This window comes from Dermacentor silvarum, chromosome 10, assembly GCF_013339745.2.
Source record: "Dermacentor silvarum isolate Dsil-2018 chromosome 10, BIME_Dsil_1.4, whole genome shotgun sequence".
Taxonomy (NCBI): Eukaryota; Metazoa; Arthropoda; class Arachnida; order Ixodida; family Ixodidae; genus Dermacentor; species Dermacentor silvarum.
The window spans coordinates 42,358,453-42,373,867 of NC_051163.1; the positions used below are offsets into that span (position 1 = coordinate 42,358,453).

General features: G+C 44.8%; 1 long non-coding RNA gene across 1 annotated transcript in view; it reads left to right on the forward strand.

Annotated features, from left to right (window-relative positions):
• The window catches only part of LOC119465731 (uncharacterized), a 71,215-nt gene that overhangs the window by 42,021 nt on the left and 13,779 nt on the right, over nucleotides 1–15,415 (forward strand). The window contains exon 6 of the long non-coding RNA XR_007464068.1: nucleotides 12,922–13,037. This is a non-coding gene — a long non-coding RNA (uncharacterized LOC119465731). The remainder of the gene's footprint in view (nucleotides 1–12,921; nucleotides 13,038–15,415) is intronic.

Genomic DNA, 15,415 nt, shown 5'->3' on the forward strand with positions numbered 1-15,415 from the left:
GTTGGTTTGGAACCCTGTGCCCTCAGCACGACAGCCTGATGAGCTACCCCATCTGGATTCCCAGAAAGGCAGGAAAATGGTTAGATACATACATACACAGGCCCGTAAGTGCGTGGAGTGCCCTAACAGTACTTAGTCCCCTGAAAGCGTGAAGTTGGCCCAAGTTGGCGCCAAGGAGGTTCCTTCAAGGAGCGGCACGCGCCCAGTGTCACATAATGTGTGTTGCCAAGTTGGCGTCGAGGAGATTCATTCAGGAGCGCCACACACCAAAACTACCAGTACCCAATTACCCTAGTTAACCCGACGGTTGGTTTCGAGCACCAGATTCCTCAGCCCAGCAGCCTGATGCTCTACCCATCTGACCATAGACTACCAAGTCACCAAAGCTGGAGGGAAAGAGGTCAGTCACGGACATACACACATACATGCACAGACACATAGAGACATACCACAAACTAGTAGATGTTCTCGAAGAATGTTAATAGCAATATCTGCGTCAATGCGTACCTGCTTTCCCCAACTGGGGTCAGTGGGACGTGACACTGCGTAAGTGCCAGTTTTCAATGAAAAACGAATCCTTTGAAATTTATCAGGCGCATGGCAGAAACGAACCTGCGGCATTTAGGACCCGCGCGAAGCGCTTACTTCAGAGTGGCACCGTTACTAGAACCAAGGTGGCCACAGGGAAATGCGAGAGAGGAACCCGGTGAAACCAGAACACTTACGTGTTGCTTTCGGTGGCCGCAATATAGTGTGTTGCTGCGTTACTTCAATTCTGCTAATCGCATTACTGTCAGCAGCCACTGCGAGAGCGTTTCTGGCGGATTTTTTTTCAATTCTGTGTATAGTCTATATGCCAATAGAAATTATGGGCATTTGAAGCAGAATTTGCACCTGCATACTATCCCGTACTCTATTGTACCCACTGTTGTCCGCGGTATTTTGGCCATTGGCAATTTGTGGGTCCGGTGGTTAGTGTGGTCCAGTCAGGCAAAGCCGCATTCCCTAAGACGGCCTTATATACCGGTCATCAAGCCGGCATGTATTCCCGAGATGCCGGATGTGCCGCTGTTTTGGGCTCCAACCTTGTTCTTCCGAAAGTTTGCTACAATTCCCAGGATACTGCACCCAATTCTCTAAATGTTTTTTCCACTACGACTTCGTGAGCAGACACATACATGAAGATGACCCTAACTATTCTTTTTTTTTCTTTTTATTTCAGAGGCCGCTGAACAGGGGAATCCTGCGAAGCGTCATTCTGCGTTCTGCTTGCTCCTTCATGTCTGCTCTCACCACAGGCAATCGTTTCCTTTGCCCTCACGGCGAATCGGTTAAAATGTAGGCTGATAACCTTTCTTTATTTATTTCAATTATATTGAGTTGTTCGCTGTCTATTTGAGAGCGCATCACTTAGGCGCTCGTTCCTTAGGTGAGTGTCCGCGTCGATGGCGGCGGCGTAACCCAGCTAACGCTCGAGCACAGCAAAGAGGAAGCAATATGCAGATACCACGCACTGTGGGAACCGATGAAAGCGAAGCTTTCTGTGCTGTTTGCTTTGATTGGCGATAATTAGCGATAATGTTGACGGCAAATATTTTATTTCCTCAACATTTAGTCCAACACGAGAGTGGTGAGTAGATGTTAAACGTTACTTTGTGTGCACCACTGCTGCTTGTCTCCGTAGTACGCAGAACACACAGGGGTAGGTGTTTGTTTGAGGCGCTGTTGTGCACCGTACTTCATAACCTCTGAGAGCGTTGAGCGTTGTCATTTCCTCACGTGGCACATCGCGTCGTGGCCGAAGTATTGAACTTTTATTGAATTATAGGGCTGTACGTGCCAAAACCGCAATCATATTATGAGGCACGCCGTAGTGGCAGACTCCGGATTAATTTCGACACCGCGGTGTTCTTTAATGTCTTCGACATGATTCAGAATAATTGAAAAGACAGGAAATTCAAGCATTAAGCGCAATAATTACCAGAAATTCGTTAAAATCACTACTATCATCAGCAAAGGCTTTGGCTCAAGGCGCGTGGTGGTGTGGCTTCACGCGCGTGGCGGTTTCCCACCAGTTGCACAGGTGTAAAAAAATAGTGGATTGCTAAACACCCGATAAACACAGGATAAAGCAAGGTAAACACAAGGAAAGACAAGGGAAACACCGGCGAATCACTGCTCCGCACATCCCCAGCTATCACGTTGAGTGGAACTGCATTACCGCCGATTTTACCTTTTGACGCTATAGTATTAAGGGCCCCGTGTCACAGAAAATCCGGCATCGGCGGGGATGTCGCCTCCTGTGGCGGAAAAAATCATCCCCAAGGACGCGGACCGTGCAGCTAGGCCCTCCACGTGGCGCAGTAATTAGCATTTACAAATTACTTCCAGTTATAGCCCACGCGGTCCGCAGGTGCCACGGCTAACATTCTTGACCTGATTCTAACTAATAATCCCGATGCTTTTTCTAAAATATTTCACCTTAATGGTCTTTCTGACCATGACATCATTACCGGGTGCATCGACCACCGTATGCTTGACAGGAAAACTACCTCCAAGGTGATCAGGTGTTATAACAGGGCTAATTTTGACCAGATGAATCTCGAATTAACCACTTTTTCTGGGCGGTTCTTAGCTGAAAGTCCTTTCCGTTCCCTTGAACAGAACTGGACGCTGTTCAAAACAACCCTCATTAACCTCATTAGAAGATTTATACCAGTTATCTCAATTAGGTGCAGTAAAAGAGTGCCTTGGTTCAATGAGCGGCTGCGAAGAGCCAATAAAAAGAAAAAGCGTTTGTATAGGCAGGCAGTTGCTAACAACCTACTAACTACATGGGAAACCTATAGAAAAAGCGACAAGGATTACCAAAGAATGCTGAAAGCCACCCGGCGCCAGTTTTACAGTGACGTCTTACCCACTATGTTATCTACCAATCCTCGAAGATTTTGGAGCGTAATTAACCCACATTCACGTCTTGATTCATCCTTAACAAATTCTAATGGTGATCAGCTGGACGATGCCCATTCTGCTCAACTCTTTAACAACGCTTTTTCGTCTGTTTTCACTCATGAAGTCATTACCTCTTCTCTAGCTCTCAGTTCACTTCATGATTATTCAATGCCCTCTATAGTCATAGGTGATCATGGTATTCTTTCTTTACTAAATAACCTTAAAGATACCACAAGCACGGACCCGCTTGGCTTTAACTACAAAATACTTAAAAATATATCTCAGAGTAGTTTTCAAGTCCTATCTGCACTTTTTTCTCAGTCTTTATCATCTGGCTCCATCCCTCATGACTGGCTAAAGTAGTGCCAATTTTCAAATCTGGCATCCGCTCTGATCCCCTAAACTATAGACCCATTTCATTGACATGCACCTTCTCAAAGCTCCTTGAACATGTCATCCACACCCAGATGAATAATTATCTTGAAGATCACATCATATTTAAATATCAGCATGGTTTTCGCAAGGAGAAGACTCTTGCGACACTCAGCTTTCTGGATTTACTAACGACTTATTTACTAAGTCGACGCTTTGTTTCTCAATTTTTCTAAGGCATTTGATAGGGTTCCCCACCATAGATTACTACTCAAGTTATCGCATCTCAATATTAACCCTCAGGTTCTAGCATGGATTAAAGACTTCCTCTCATCTCGCGTTCAGTTCACCGCTGTTAATGGTTCTAACTCTTCAATGGCTCAAGTCACATCTGTTGTACCCCAGGGGAGCGTGCTTGGTCCCCTGCTCTTTCTAATATTTATTAATGATTTACCTAACTGTGTATCTTCCAAAATTAGACTGTTTGCTGACGACTGTGTTGTGTACAGAGCCATAAGTGAAACTGACCACCAATATTTACAAACTGATCTCGATTCAATTAACACTTGGTGTTCATCGTGGCAAATGACTCTAAATCACACAAAGACAAAGCTCGTCTCCTTTACAAGAAACTCTTGCCGCATCCCAACCAAATACGCTATTAATGACGTAACAGTTGTGGCAGCTTCTACTTACAAATATTTAGGTGTTCACCTACTGTCTGACTTAACCTGGAACTATCACACTGATCTGATTCTAGCAGCTGCTAACCGTTCTCTTGGCTTATTAAAACGTAACCTTCGACATGCTCCTGCGCCTGTGCGTAAACTTGCTTATATCACCTTAATCCGACCTAAAATCGAATACGCTTCAGCCATATGGGACCCGGATCAAGCCTACATCATAGATAACATCGAATCCCTGCAAAACCGTGCTGCCCGTTTCATTTTTTCAGATTACTCACGTTTCACTAGCGTCACGGCGTTAAAAGCTCGTGCTGGTCTTGTTAACCTCTCCCATCGTCGCAAACTTGCTCGCTTAACTCTTTTCAGAAAATTTACCATCATCCGTTGCTTCATGACGATTTCTTTCAATCACCATCGGCCTTCTTTCCCCGCCGTGACCATCCTTTCAAGATCAAACGCATCATTTGCCGCACTTCATCTTTTGCGAACTCATTCATACCCAAAACCATTATTGAGTGGAACCAGCTGCCTGTTACAATCGCAACTGAAATAAACACATCGAAATTTCAAGAACTTCTAAAAAATGAATGTGATAGGTAGCTTTTCTTCTAGTTCTGTTCCGTTTACCGCAATGTTTGATTTTTCTTTTTGTGTGCGTGTATGTGCGTTCTGTTTATTATGTTGCGTTTTCTCATTATGGCTCATTGATTGTTGCTGTGCTGCCACATTTTATTCTTGTTGCCTATTCCTTCTCTAGATTGCCATACAATTTTTGTCACCCCCTATGTAATACCCTCGTTGTGAGGGCCTTTAGGGGTTTCTTGAAATAAATAAATAAAATAAAAAAATTTTTTAATCACTCGGGTGCCATTACCTCCAGGTTAAATTCAGTCAACTTAAGCACAAGTAAATCATCGGTCACAGAGTCAAAGGAAGTTAACAAAGAAGCTGAAGAACAAGTTAAGGACCGCAAAAAGAGCGATTGAACGAAAAATCTTTTGACTGACGCTAATAGACAGGAAGAGAGCAGTGTGGATCAGAGAACAAACGGGGATAGACGATATTCTAGTTGACATTAAGCGGAAGAAATGGAGCTGGGCAGGCCATGTAATGCGTAGGATGGATAACCGGTGGACCTTTAGAGTTACAGAATGGGTACCAAGAGAGGGGAAGCGCAGTCGAGGACGGCAGAAATCTAGGTGAGGTGATGGAGTTAGGAAATTTGCAGGTGGAAGTTCGAATCAGCTAGCGCAAGACAGGGGTAATTGGAGATCACAGGGAGAGGGCTTCGTCGTGCAGTGGGCATAAATATGATGATGATGATGATGATGATTACCTACATTGCCTATAGAAAAAGCGGTTATAATAGTACATATGCTAAACTGGTACCCATGCTAACGGAGTGGCTGCTATCTCGAGCTGAAGTTCCTACATTATCCTAGAATATTTTTTTCTGTTTTTTCTTCTCTGTGTCTGTTCAGATCTCAGTGAATAACATCGATTGCCACAAACCAATGTGCGCTAATGGGAAGGAACAAAAACGAAGGCGTAATAAACTTGGCGCTGTTTTTTTTTCTTACACCCTGCGCAGTGCACAAAACAGCATGGCTCCCACAATTGTGTACTGTGTGACGTCGAGCTCAACGGAGCACCGGAGAAGCTTTCACACAGAAGAATTCGCCACATAAAGTGCAGGTACGAACGTGGTGTATTACGCTGACTGCGCAAATTATCGTCGCCTCCTCGATTTGTCTTGTGCATTAGTCACCGTTCTTCTTCAAAGGGGGACAATAACACTCACTTAGTTGCCCTTTTACTACATACATTGCCGCCCCATACCACGTGACAATGCGGTCTATCTCACCCCTGCTGCTAGAATGACAATCCGTCCAATGACGAGTTGCGTAACGCGCCAATCAGGATCAGTTCGCGGGAAGGAAGAGCGACGGCAGCATTACGTTACAGAAACACAGAAAAGTCAAAAGCTTGCACTAGGCCACGCAAAGCTCAAGGCACGGCGAAGCTGTCCGATTGATTGCGTCTCTTGGTTGTCGCTAGGCTATCTCGCTCTTTCTTCATTTCCCTCGCTTTCTTTCTATCTCTTTTCTTTCTCTTTCTTTTTTTCTCTTTTTCATTCTCTATTTCTGTCTTTTATATAATTATATTTATTTATTCATTCATTTATTTAGTTCACAGATTTTCAAGGCCCGCAGGCGTTACAGAAACGAGTGGAGTGAAGAAACGAAAAATAGTGCAATAAAAAAAACGAACAAAATATAAACAAAAGGCATTCAGAACAGTGATATTAAAGTTCGTAAACTCGGTGATGAGTGCGGCTGATGCGGAAAGGCGATTCCAGTCAGTGCTTGTCCTAGGGATGAGTGAGTGACTGTAACGGTTCGTGCGGAACAATGGCACCCCGACTTTAACGCTGTGGGCAAGGCGGGACGAAATATAAGGCGGAGGGGCACGAAGGGTTTCTTTTAAAGGCGGCTCAAAAAAAAAAAGCTATGCGAAAAAGGCAGAGACGGGAACATCTATACGTGACGAAAGATCACGTAGGTGAAGAGTTGGTTTCATTGATGAGATACTTCCAAAGCGAACATTATTAGACAAGGAAATACATGCATCGCGGTTATGAAAAATTTGTATTGTAGAAACTAGTGAAGACTGAGTCGGATCCCAAATGGCTGAAGCATACTCGGAATTTCGAGCGAACTAAAGTTTTGCAAACAGTTAGGGTCAGGGTGCAAATGGCAGAGTTAAAACTACGGCGCAAGTACCCAAGCGTGCTCTAAGCGTTATTAGTAACACAGTCAATATGCGAATGCCAAGAAATGTTGTTTGATATATGAAGGCGTCACAGGAGCACCATTAATACTGTACGTGTGCATAGCAGTGTTACGCGATATTCACATAGCCTCACATTTATTTGAATTTAGTTGCATGCACCAATTAGAACACCACTCATTTACGAAGTAAAGGTCGTGCTGTTCTTGGGAATCGGAAAGATTAGTAATTTAAGGTAGAAAACAGTCATCCGCGAATACCTTTATGGAAGTAGAAAGAACGCATTTCACAAGATCGTTATTATAGACTGAAAAGAGAAGTGGACCAAGGACTGGGCCTTGGTGAACGCCTGCTGGTTCATTGGAAAACCGAGAATACAGTAATTAGCATTTACAAACTACTTTCAGTTAGAAAGAAAATTTTTATACATTCGGGTGCCATTACCTCCAGGTAAAGTTCAGTCAACTTAAGCACAAGTAAAAATCATCGGTCACAGAGTTAAAGGCTTTGGCAACAACAAAGAAAAGCGCAGTTGGTTTCCGTACCGAGATCAGAAATTGCAAAAAGATCTTTAGTAAATGATAACAACTGTGCCTCACAAGAAAAAGAACTTACGGAAACCATATTGACAGGGGTTTAAAAAGGAGTTGGATTCTAAGTAGTCAGCCAAACGCGAATATATTATCTGCTCGAGAATTTAAAATGAAGTGTGTGTTACGTGATTTGTGAACTGGAATCACTTTTCGCAGCGCACTAGTCATATGGAAGAAAAGACCGCTGCAATGACTGCGTGCAACAAACCGCTACAATTAATAGCATAAAAAATCTTGCATAAATGTTTTTTATTGTTCATTAGGCACATAGCTCCAGCCCAGTAAATGGAAAATGAATCTCTGAGCAGAAAACGTGAATTGGGTACAAGTCGTAATCTATGTGGCATCGCGGTAACGTAGGAAGAAAATACATAATTACAATACAACACACCACTCAATACAATACATTACACCACTCTTCAGGAGCAACAGGTTCATCATTGGCGCATGTAAATAGGATTTTTTTACTTGGAGTACCGTTAAGTACAGTACAGAATTTAGGAACATTCGCTTACAAGAGGAACCGAAGTGTAACAGTATAAAAATGTTGTTTTGCACTAGCGACGACTGCGTTGTACTCACTTTCAGCGAAGTTGTAAGTGGACCATGTAACGTCACTGCGTGAAGCTTTTCAGCAACGAAACAACTACTTTTTAGGAGCAAAGCTCCTTAGGCTCTCACGATGTCCGTTGTCGCCGTCGTCGTCGTAGCTCCCCGTCGCGCACGCAGCGCACACACCGACCGCGCGCAGGTGTTGCGCCGGCGCCGCGCCGCTGTCGCTACACTTCGCACTGCAGTATGGAGGAGCGCGAACGTAAGCGCAAACGTCTGTCATTGCTGCGTAAGTGTGTGTTACGTGATTTGTGAACTGGAATCACTTTCTGATTCTGATCCTACACTTCGAGAACGCGACGCGGCAGCCAAACAACAACGACGCGGCTAACCCCGAGCTACGACCACGAGAAGCAGCAGCACGCCGGCAACGGCAGCAAGACCCGAAGCGAAAGTTCGAGCAGCAGCCGTAATCGTCCAAGGAGCTTCGCTCCATCATCAGCATTCACTTCGTGAATCGGCTGCCAATTTTTTGTTTTTACTGAAGTCGTTTCAAAAAGGGATTGAACCAAGCGGACACGGTTTGCAAACGACTGTTCTTTGCGGCACGAAACGTTCGATAAGGAAAAAACAATTTAATTTTGAAAATACACAAATTTTCAACCCAACGGTGATCACAATTAGCGATGTAAGAAGCTGCGAAAATTTCCATTTCAGCAGTAATCGAAGCCAAGTCGGCTTTGCTGTTCTCCCGGATGACCCTCGTAGTTTTTTAACAGATCATCCCCTCGTTGCATATCTTTTGTCCATTCCACATCTTGCACCTTATGGGTCATAATCATGTTTTTATTACCATGATTACTTTACAGCGAATGTATATAGCCATGTTACATCTAGTCTTCGAAACTCAGTTAATGCCTCATTGACAGCTCGTCACCGTAGTTTTGGTGTCCTCTGGCCATACTAGGCCTTTGCAACAATAACGTCAATAATCTTCACTAATGCTTTACGAATAGGGCCGCCGCTTCGCAGCTTCCCAAACTGTCTTGATATGTTTAGGTGGTTATGTCTCGGAGTAATATTGTCGGCACATGAGAGAGGGTGGTTAGATTAGGGTCGCACATGCGGGCGTCTTACTTAATTCTTTCTTTATTTCGTAAGAACATGCGTGCAATATACGGCCTTTCCTCGAGACGTCTTGCAAGCTAAATTTACATATTGTTGTTAACCAACTGGCTATGCAGTGATCGGCCAGGATACATGGCGAGCACAGTAGCCGTGCTCCTTTTGGTGGCCCTGTCCACTTGAACCGGTTCAGTCGGACGGCACGTCTGCGGGCTCGAGTTCCCTGGGCTACGCAATCATCACAGCGGAACGTAAGTGCAAAACTTCAAGCTCTGGTAAACGTCATTATGCGGGGTTGACTGAGAGGTGGGTGGTGGAGGGCGGGTACATGCAAGACTTTAAATGCAATGGGGCACTTGTCAGACTTCTACACATCAACTTGTGTCACAAAAAATGAGCCCAAATGGCTGGATGAGGTTGATAGTCTCGGGCTTACCAATGCTTTCAAGAGTAAACAGTGTGTTGGACTTTATGAAGGCGGGTTTGTCTTTACAATGACGTCTTATTCCTATACAGATGCCTTATGCACGCGCACGGGCTCACGTGGCCGCCGACACGCCATTAACTAGGATGCTCCTGTGTATAGTTTCGAATAAAGCTCGCATTACTCGTGGGCTTCTCTGCTAGATTAGGCTTTTTTTAATGCGTAAGCATTCTTTGGCGAGTACCCAACCCAGCTCAGTCATGCGAAAATGAATGCGAGAGGTTTAACGCCTGGTATCTGTACACAAATCTGTAATTTTCAATGTTAAGACATTTGGTCGTTATAACGGTGTAAATGTAGATGATTGGTAGCTTTACAAACGGTAAGAAACTATTGTTATCGGAGAATCACCATAGGGATACATAGTACGCCATAGAAAATGCCGAGCCTGTGGAAACTTACAAGTTCCTCACCCTAGAAGGTAAGTACCCCCCCCCCCCCCCTCCCTTTCAACCGCTCTCCAGCAAATTTTTCATTTCGCACAACCCCAAGTTTCAAGTTCGCCTATGCCCGAAATGAATGTTCGCCCATCGCTAATAATCAGTTGGCCTACCACACATTTATGTTGGCCCTTTCCTCAATTTAAGTTGGCCCGCCCCCAAATATCAGTTGGCTCACCCAAAAATATTAGTTCGCCCACACCCCGATTTCCAGTCCTACTTACGCATACTTAGACAACTCTAGTGGAGTTTCTGCATTGTTTTTCTATTTAGAACTCCAACAAACTTTCAATGCGGTGCAAGTTTTCCCTACTCGATACTGGTACTTGGAGTGATACCATGTCATAGCCTTGGGTTCATATAACTACGTCAACTAAACGTGGAGAAACACAGCACCGTCGCCTAAAGTAATCGACCTACATCGACTACACAGCGAACTACCCAATTACACAAAGCGGGTAATATATTAAGCGCAATAATTCACACTAGCGCTAAGCACACGTTGCGGCTTCTAAGTATAGGCCATTGCGGGATCGAATCCCGGCTACGGGGGCCTCATTTCGATGGGGGCGAAATGCAAAAACACCCGTGTACTTAGATTTAGGTGCACGTTAAAGAACCCCAGGTGGTCTAAATTTCCGGAGTCCCCCACTACGGCGTGCCTCATAATCAGAACTGGTTTTGGCACGTAAAACCCCATGATTTATTTTTTAAATTTAAATAACAGAGCTTGCATGGGTGCGCCGTTAAAACTCGGATGCAGGCTCTAAAGGACAGGAAATCCTTCGTAAGGACGACACCTAACACACAGGCCTGTTTTGTTGTGACATCTTTATATATTAGTGCATCACTGATCCTTATCCCTCAATGAACGATGGGCATGCAGAAGCAAGGCAGCTGGCAGGTGAAACTGGAAATATGCTTCCAATAAATGGCCCAATGTGACCTTCAAAAACAAGTAACAGTACGTTTTAACTGCTTCGTTCGCAGTGCATTTATTGCGTAATAATAGATGCGACGTCGGTCACAAAGGTTTGTGCATGTGCTATCACGTTCAATATGAGCTGGGACACGCGAGCCGTGGCTGCAGTGAAGCTCTCGATAAATAAGTGAAAAAGGTGTCACCATTTAAACAATGAGCATACCCCCTGCTTTCCGGCGTCTGTTTTCTTCGCGGAGTGTTAATGCAATGGCCCACTGAACAGCTATCGTTCCATCGCGGAGATAGAAACTAGAAAACAGAATAGTTGCGAAGCTACCGTAGCGTGCGCTATGACAAAACAAGCTGCGATAAGCGATAAGGTCTTTAACTTGCTGCTTTGTGGGCCACTGCATTATTGCTCCGCGAAGAAAGGAAACAGCGCAAAGCACATAAGTAGCATTTCTGGAATGGCGAAACGGTCTCCACTGTTTTCTGGAACGGCGGGCATGGCTCGCGTGTTCAAATTAGGTGCAATAGTAGGCTTACATGAAACATTTCTGAAATTTTTAGGTACGCCGGTGGGGTCTCATCCCGAATACTGCCCATTGGGCGAAATTCATTTTTTCTTCACACGAGGCTGAGAGGCGTCCTGATCTCGCATCGTCCTTGGAGTTTCCACTATTTCCGAAAACGTTGCACCTACTTGAACGCCATTCTTTCGGACATCCTCTTCGTAGGAAATTTGCCACATTTGATAAATTTCCACACTATTCTTGCACAGTTGCATAGTAAACTTGACAGGCATCTTTTCCGCCTTCTCGCCCATCACTATTCCACAGAAAGGCTTGGTCGCACTGACAGTGCACGCATGCAATTTTACCTGGTCATCGAGCCGTCCACTCCGTACTAGTGGTCAGCGGGTTTCTTTAGCGGAAAGAGCGGCGCCGCTACACCCTCTCCCACTTATTGGCTGACCCACTGCATAAACGTTTGGGACAATGCTCATATATAAGTAACGTAACGGCATGACAAGGCGCATCTGCACACACAGTAATATGTCCAATCATGGCAAGAGGACACACGATGAACCTCTGCATGATGTCTACAATAGTACTTGGATCCCCTTAAGGTCCTGATCTCTGGCCTGTGTGTTGTCTCACTCGAAACCCCCTTCTTGGATTCGTTTTCCGAGTGATATTTTCCAGTTTAGTAAGGATTTTCTTATTTCTCGCTGTGTTGGACTTCAAGATGAATTAACTTTTCTGACTGGTGCGAGGGCGCGCCCTTGGCGACGTCGATCATGTCCTGTGCATGTTGCTCGTTGCGATTTACAGTACTGAGATAAATATTTCCGCGTCTGTAGTGCGGCAAAGATGATGACGTAAGAAGACATATCGGCACGTGAAAAATATAGAGAGCAAGAAGAAGAACAACATTGACTAGAGCGCGGTATTAAAAGCCGTCCGTTCTAGTTACTGCCCCTGCTGACAAGTGCGGTTCATTTGTCCCTCGAGTTTCCGACCTAGCGACAATATAGAGAACTGGACAGTGGCAGAGTATAGTTTCTACGTCATCATCTGTGACAGAAGTAAAAGTGTGCGACTGCTTTGCACACAAAAATGATTTTAGGGCAATTGTCATAGAGACAGGAGAATCACTGGCAATGTGAAGAAAGAAAAAAGACTGCTTGAGAAAGCCATCTGAAATACTATCGCACACTTGTAAAAATTGCAGACAATTGCGAAAAATACCCTTTAGAAAACCTGTGGGCAATAGTGAAATTTTTTATGCAAGGATGACATCATCCAATATTTGCCGTTTGTTAGCTTATGATATGTTTTTTTTTGTTTTTTTGCTTTTCGTGATGCAAAAATGGAAGCAACTATGCCTGAGTGGTACCCGGTGGAAGAAGTCCTCAGCTGTGTTGGCCCGTTAGAATAGTTAGCATTATGAATATATTTCTTAGTAAGTGACAACATTGTTCTACATCCTACTTTGCATCCAGGCTGCCTTCCCCCAACATGCTTAAGCCCATCCAGATGGAATTTATTGAAACTGCAGCAACCACCTGGCACGCTCATGGGATTTGTTCTTGCCGTGGATGTTTCCGGCAGTATGCGGGTAAGTGTCCTTTTTCTTCTTGCGCTCTTTGTTAAATAACCTTCCGGAATGTTCCATCAGTGGACATAATAACATTAGTAATATTTACGTTGCAGATGTTCTGAAGCGATCACTGAGCACGCATCCCAAGGTACACATTACCCGCTCAAGTAGCAGCTCAAATACCTAGACAAGGTTATTGCGACATCTTGCTTTCTGAGTACATTTCAGACACGGGCTTGGTAACACATATTATAAATAGCCGCGCAGACCTCTACCCACCACCATTGTGCATACGCTGTTATAAAATTGTATATTTTTAAACGCTATGACAGTCGGGTATCAACAGGGGATTAAGCCGTGCTCATGACGTCACAGGTTCATGAAGCACTGAGAGCACAGTTTTGCGATAGTCACGCACAATTTGCGTAATTGGTGATGGTAGCTGGGAGCCGTAGAAACGTCATATTGTTCAGGACTTACACCGAGAGCAGCGCAGATATCGATATAGGTACAGAATATTCGAACCCAACGGAGAAACAGAAAATTACAGGTTGTTTTCGCCTCCGACGTGGGCTTGCGCTCACGCCTATAGTTGTGATTAAAATTCAAAAACATCCTTGAGGCTGACAGAAAGGCTAGCCTGTCCTTTATTCGATGAAGGAAAAGAATGTGTGGCACAGAGCAATTGGTACAAAAGTGCGCCTAAACCTAAGGGGTGCTACCTAATGAGACACTTTTTGAGTGGTTCGAATGGCCTCCCAGAATATGTGTGGAGTCTTGCACGATCACTAGCTCTCCTCTTATGTCAAGGAGTCCCACCTGGACCTTATGCGCTTTCAGATGAAACCCAAAAGCAGTACTTGATGCATTTTTTTATAAATTGTTCCACAACAACCGTGTCAAGGATAGTGTACATGTAAAACAAGAACCTACCATACTTTTGAACAAACTTGGCGCTAAAACTGCATGCGAGATGTTTAATGTGCATGTTAAGGGGCAATGGTACATTTATAAAAATGACGTCAAGGCACGCAACAGCACGTTCGGATCAGATCCCAAGTTGAGAGATGTGCTAGTTTATGTTCTTGCGGTTGGCGTTTCAATCATTCGTAATTGTACACGATGCGTCGGCGCAGAATGGCCTCTGGGCAGGCTCCATATGGATTCCTGGCCTAGGCTCCTTTTCTCGAGATCGCGAGGCATCACATCGCGCTTTAACAGGGAAGAAGTTTGGGCATGTTGGTAGGTCATTGTAATTTCAACTGGGATTCATAGCGCTAAAACAACACAAGGACGAGGAAGAACGAGGAAGTTAGCGCACGTCCCGCGTTCTTCCTCGTCCTTGTGTTGTTTTAGCGCTATGAATCCCAGTTGAAATCACATCGCGGCCGTGATGGTCGCATTTCATTGGGGGCGCTATGCGGAAACATCCATGTGCCGTGCATTGGGTGCGCGTTAAGGAACGATAGGTAGTCGAAAGTAATCCAGAGTCCATCACTATGGTGGGCCTCATAATCATATCTAGGTTTTGGCGCGTAAAACCTCAGAATTAATATTTTTTTTCATCTTGAGGGGGAGGTTTCGAGAAAATTTCAACTGTACAAAGACTGGAAAAAGTGCGTCACTAGTAAAGTGTTTATATAGGGAAGGGGCAGGGCAGCCGTGGGAGGTATCTTGTGTATAGTGCCATTGAATAGATGAGATACCATAATATATATATATATATATATATATATATATATATATATAAATATATCAACTTGCAGTTGAAAGTAAGTGAATAACTGTTTCTTTGATAGCCTCGTACCAAACTGAATTGAAATGAAAGAGTTAGTTTTTAAATCAGAGTCGTTTCGGGGAACAACGTAAGGGAGAGCTTCCGAAGTATTCTTCCCCCTATCGTCCAATAACGAGCACTGAAATAACGACACACATCTTTTTTTTTACAGCGTAAGCTTTATGGGCTCATTCCAATAGCCGTTTCGGGTCGCGATCATGCCGCCGCCGGCGTCCGCCGCGTAACCGCTTTCGCCGGAAACACGAAAAAAGTTCCCGATTCCCTCCGGGATCGAACCTGCGCCCGGTGCGTGGGAGCCGGATACTCTACCACTCAGCCACGCAAGCGCTTACTAACGGGCCGCGGAAAATACCCTATAAGGCAAGCACGCAGGGGGAGACGACTCGAGTCTCCGCCAGTATAGTGGCGCCATCTAGTTAAGGTGCCTGCAAATGCAGCGCCCTTAGGCGCAGACGACGATATGTGATTCAGATGAGGGGCGCAATCAACGCGCTCCCGAGCTGGCCGAGCCTCCGCCAGTATGGTGGCGCCACCTAGTTAAGGTGCCAGCAAAGGCGGCGCGCCCGACATGTACATTGCAGCTCTAAGGCTTGATCGG